The 5998-nt window shown below is 39.0% G+C and overlaps 1 long non-coding RNA gene across 1 annotated transcript; it reads right to left on the bottom strand.

Moving 5' to 3' along the window:
• Positions 1-1790: 1790 nt before the first annotated feature.
• Positions 1791-4574, bottom strand: LOC107281378 (uncharacterized). The gene is made up of 3 exons (XR_001546700.3): positions 4230-4574; positions 2318-2563; positions 1791-2218 (listed from the first exon to the last, which is right to left on the bottom strand). It is a non-coding gene; the product is annotated as an uncharacterized lncRNA (long non-coding RNA).
• Positions 4575-5998: the final 1424 nt, after the last annotated feature.

Here is a 5998-nt window from a genome sequence, read left to right as displayed (position 1 = left end):
AGTTTCAGGCCAAACCGCTTTGATCGCCACCTCCATTTGATGACAGTTATCTAAAAAAGAAGTTCACAACCATTCGAGATTAAAAACAGAAGACATATCATTAAACACACCACTGATCCATCCAAATAAACATATACCTGTTAAAATTGCTACAGGCCTCTTCCCATGCATTGCATCAGTAAATGTTTGGAAAAGCCACTTGAATGCTTCGATTGTCTCCTCCCTCAACAAAGCGCAACCAAAAATTGCTGTTTGAAAATGGTTATTTACACCGACAAAAATCCCAAATGGCATGTTGTACCTATTAGTCTGATATGTAGTATCAAAAGTGATTGCATCCCCAAAATGGTCAAAACTTAATCTGGAAAGAGAATGACACCAAAATATATTTTTAATCCTTGAAGCACCATCAATCTGTATGGTGTAAAAGAAATTCTTACTACGGCATTGCATTTCCCTAAAAAAATTCAGTGTCTTCTGCACATCATTGCTACACTCATCCCTTCTGATGGCATACGCCATTCTTGTCACAGCCCTCCTTGTAAAGGGGGTTAAGGATGGCCCGCCGTGCATACCTGAAAGTAATCCATACATAGCTGTAGGTGTCATCCCATTATCTACCATTTCCTTTATGTTCCTCTTTGTCCCTTCATCAATGAAATTATGAGACCGGAAGTGTTTAGTATGCTGCAGGTCCCGTTTCATTTCATGGTTGTGCTCACTAACGAATGCAGAAACTCTCCACTTTTGACTTTCAGAAGAACGATTTAACCTGACCATAGCCTTGCAGCCTATCCTGGTCGGCGGACCAGTGACGGAATTATCTCTACCCTGCATAAATTACAGGAACACCTTACTACGTAAAACCTATGAAATGATGATCCTACGCATCACACTATAGAACCTTGCCAATCTTACGAGAATACGAAACCATGGTTTTCAAAAAAAAAAAAAAGAATACACTAAAGATTTTTACCTCGCGAATGCAGCAGAACTCTTGCATGGACTTCACGCCTCCATCTTTGTATCTGTTCTTGGATCTCCTTATACCAAAACCAGTGAACCTAGCGTACAGATTGTAGAACGCATAGCCATCAGAGTCCTCATTGAAGGTCTGCCCAATTTTCGGCAACAGAATGGCTGGGTCAGAGAGTGAAATAGGCAGCAGATCACTATCTTCCTCCCCCTCAACCACGATCCTAGGATCAAAAAAATGAGAATTCAGCTAACAATGCAGAAAGGGAAATTGTACACTACAATCACACTGACATAAAAAATACCTTTCCAACGGAACTACGTCCATGGGTTGTCCACTATGATCCTCGCCACCTTTCTCCGGCCAGCCTTCTTCCTCCATAGCTATCTTCGCGAATATTGTTTCTGTCCAGCACGGATTCTGGTAGCTACCCCTTTTGGCAAACAGAATTTGCTATAGGGCGTCATTTTTTCCAGCTGGTTGGATATATACTGACAAATAATTCCGGTTTATTTTCCATTAGCTGTTCAACAACCTCCCCGAAAATCAAGGCTCCTACGTGCGAAGCATGTTATTGGACTCCGGAAAGTCAGCCACTAGCAACATTAACGAATTCTGATGAAACCATACCGCCACAAAAATAGCATCTATAACAAACATTCCGAGTACGCAACGCTACACTCACAGAAACCAATTCGAAATCTCTGCTCCATTCTTGTACAATATTCTGCTCGAAGAACTTCATCTTGGTGAAGGATTGCATTCACGATGACAACAGGGAGTTTGCAGTACACACAACTTAAATAGATAAATGAAAGGATAACATCTCAATTTTATTTCACTTCCCAAACAGCAGAAGATACAGATTTCTAAACTTAGATACTACTCGCTTTTTCCTCATAGAAAATACCATACAAAATTAGAGACAGTTCGTACGACTAATCTACGACCGTGCAGAAAGCAAGCCCTTATTACAATTTTCCTGATCATCACACTATTGTCTACATATTTTCATTGGACACATGTTCGCAACCATTACTGTTGACCCGGGTTGTTTCGTTGCTTCTGAAATTCATGTCGCAAGCCGCGCGAATATCACGGAGTGAGCACCAAGCGCATCTCTTCCTAGGATTTCTCATGGGAAGAGGATGACATCCATCGAAATGAATGACATATTTTTGGAGAGAGTGGTTCATCACTTCACTCCGGGCAGCAGTATCCATGCAACGCACAAAACCATTCCTGATGACCAAATAACGCAATAACCAGTTAGAGCCAAACAAACAAACAAGAGAAAAAATTTCAACAGAACATAAACTAAAACTAAACTTCAATGTGTACCTATCTGCGGCAGGATTCTGCTGCTTGTCACCATTAACTGTAATGGTTCCATCTTCTGCCTTCGCCATATGATGGTGCTTGCTACTACTCACCGGCGACGACGCGCCTACGGCTGCCACCGACTTCTGCTGCTCGACATCAGGCGCCGACGAGCCTCCGCCTACTCGCGCCGCGGAAGGCGACGCAACAGACCTCGCCGACGACATTCTGCCCTTTCCACCGGAGAGTTTCTGCTCCATCAAAAACCTGCAGAACAAAATCTTCTTCCTCACAAATCCGAAAGATAATTGTGGTCCTCATTTTCTGTCCTCCATCACCGTCAACTTAAATAGAGTATCAATACAACAACCTCCACACTAACTACTCTCTTGGTCGCTCGGTCGTGCATGCGTGCGGGTAACAAACCATGCATGCAGAACATTCAAAATGACTCACCATGCAGAACACAGCGCAGTGATCCGAATTTTCAAAAAAAAAAAGAATATTCAAGTTTCTGCATCGCTGGTTTAATGGATCTTTTCTCACAATCCGTTAGTGAGTTGAAGCCCGAAACCCTGATGTGAGTTGGACAGGTGTCCGATGGTTACAATAGGAGTAGCTACTCCTGGGAGTAGAATATAGGCTTCCTATATATATATATATATATATATATATATATATATATATATACACACACACACACTCTCTCTCTCTCTCTCTCTCTCTCTCAATGCAATGCAAGCTAGATAGACCATTGAACATATTTTGCTGCATGATAGCTCATATTCTTACATTGTTCTTTCTTCCGAACTATATGTTTGCTAAAACTCTCTATAGCATGAGATACAAGATATTGAAGTGAACCACTATACAATAAAACGTCGTGACAAAATGTAGGGATTGAAAATATGGGTTATTATGCCGTTTTTTAATATTCTAATAAGTTTCTTTGTTGCATAAACTTATTACTAAACTACGAAATTTATAATTTAATTCATATTTTTTGTTGTTAAATATAATATTTTGCAAGATGTCTAGTTCAACCATCAGACACTGACATGGTTATGCTGTTTGTTACCTCTATAATGCTTATTAACACGGACTAACAATATATCATAAATAATGTTTTTTTATCAAGGTGGGATTAATTGTAACCCATAATCATTATTTATTTTTCTGATGGGATTATTTTGTACAGACCAATCTATTTACTCATATTGTTTATGTTTGCTCTATCAAACAAAATAAATGATTTATCATTTAGATATATACATTAAAATGAAACATGCATGTATATTATGTTTCTAAGATTTTTTTACTTTGTTTTTTTATGGTTCAAAGTCTCCATTAAAAAGCCGCACTATACATAGGGTCCAACTTTGTACACAGATCTTGCTTTATCTTTTAATTTATCATGGAAGATATTGTTCATACGAAACAAAATTCTGTTGTTAACAGATATACACTAGTACACACCACCCACATCCATGAGTGCTTTTGCTCAACACAAGCTTAAAACTAGAAAAAATAAACTTAACAATTGTGAGAGAACTTAGCTACTAGCTAGGAGAACTTAGCTACTAGTTAGGAGACAGTATTCTGTTTTCCTCCATGGTTTTCGGGAAAAAAATGCTAAGCTTTCTTTTGAAACGAACAGAAAAAACTAATTCAAAATCTCAGTACAATTTTTACAAAGTCTATCGTTCTAGTTATACATAGGCGTGGAATCAATTAAGAAGAAAGAAGGGAGAAAAAAACTGATAGTGAGTTAGCGACACCATATAACACATTGATTTTTGAAACAAAAAATAGTCAGCCAAATTAATCTCCAAATATTTTTATGTGTCTATGGTGAAAAGGTGAAGAATAATATAAAGAATGAATATGTATCCATCATCCCACTTTTTACAACAAAAAAAAATGAAGCACTAACTTGGCATTGCCGCACACATCTTCTGCTCTGCTTTCTCTCCTCTGGACTGGTCACCCTCACACAACTTCTATGCTTTCTTTTCTCTGCACTAGTCAAGAATGGCTAAGCTGTACATCATCAATGTCTTACAACACATTTGCCTTCAGCAGCAGTGTGTGCGCCTGTTGCCCCTCGATTTCACGGCGGCGAGCATCTGCGTCGCGATGCCATCGACACCGTTCTCCTCCAACGGCCTCGCCGCGGCTGCGAGGACGCCGACGATCTGCACCAGAAACAGGAGCAAGAACACCACCCTCGCCGTCGCCATTGGCTTTCTTTCAATCTTCAAAAGCTTCTTAGATGATGTTGAGCTATCTTGGACAATGTTTTGCTGGATCTTGATTTTATAGGTGAAGGTAAAGTTATGGTTAAGTTGGTGCCTAACGTCGAACATATGCTAGTTGCACACATAGGAGCCGAGTAGAGTTTGGTTGGTCGCCGTTGCCGTGTCTCTGACCTTACGACAGTTGACAATTAAAACAGTCTACGTTTCTGACTAATTTGGCTGGTCATAAAGCTCAAGCTTTATGCATTCTTTCTCATGTATGAGTGCATGAAAGATGGAAGTGCAGCCGTGCAGCAGCCGTACGTTTACCACATGATAATATGGACGGCACACAGTATGTATAATATATGATAATCTTTTTGAAATCAATGTCACGTCTGTATCATAGTGTTTCACATTCATACGAACAAGCCCTGTGAGCAATATCAAATACGGTCTCACACCAGACTCAATTAAGAACAAGTAGTGTGTGTCTTTGCTGATTCGTACATTTTTTTCAATACGATCATAAGGGCAAAACCCCTGTTCCATTAGTCATAGAAACAAAACAAAATTCGATTCATACAAAAATCATATGATGTTCCCTACAAAAAACCATATGATGATTCATTCTGAAATATTTAATGTTTCAAACACTAAAGCTAATTATGCACCATAGATTTTGAACGAGTGATTGGTTCGTCTTGACGGCTTGATTAATAGGTCGATTCCATGGGTTCATTCATACTCGGTCCATTGGAATTACAGTGCTGATGTGAGAACTCCACCACTATTCACTAGACACATGTTCGGTTAAATTTTGCTTATGCACAACATGCAAGTCCACACGTAAAATTTCAATGGGAGAGAGAGCCCCGCCACCGCCCTCGTGGCCGGCGGCTTTGCTGGTGGGCCGCTTGGGCAGCGGCAAGGTAGGAGGAGAAAGAAGGAGATGGCGGCGGTGTTTGTTCGGTCGCCGCCCATGTCGCCCTGGAGAGGGAGCGACATAGATGAGGCCCTATTCCCTTCTTGTTCTTCTTTTTTTTATCTATCTATCTATTTATCTATCTATCTATCTATCTATTATATTATTAAAACAGCTTTGAAAGGACACACCACATTCGTTGTGGGGGTTAGACATTCCCACATTAATCGGATAAAAAGAAAAAAAAGAAAATGAGAGTCCAAGTAGAAATACAATCTAAAAATAGCTGAAATTTAGAATTAAAAATAAGCTATATTAGAAGAAGTTTCCATATAAGAACCCAATACAAGATTAATCAAAATTCAAAACAAAAATAAAAAAATCTAAAATTAGAAAAAAAAAGGAGAGTCCAAGTAGAAATACAATTTAAAAATAGCTGAAATTCGGAATTGAAAATAAGCAATATTGAAAGAAGTTTTCATATAAGAACCCAATACAAGATTAATCAAAATTCAAAATAAAATCCAAAATTAAAAAAGA

Source organism: Oryza sativa, chromosome 6 (genome assembly GCF_034140825.1).
Source record: "Oryza sativa Japonica Group chromosome 6, ASM3414082v1".
Lineage (NCBI taxonomy): Eukaryota > Viridiplantae > Streptophyta > Magnoliopsida > Poales > Poaceae > Oryza > Oryza sativa.
Note: the sequence above shows the minus strand (reverse complement) of the source record. Positions and strands in the feature narration are given on the sequence as shown.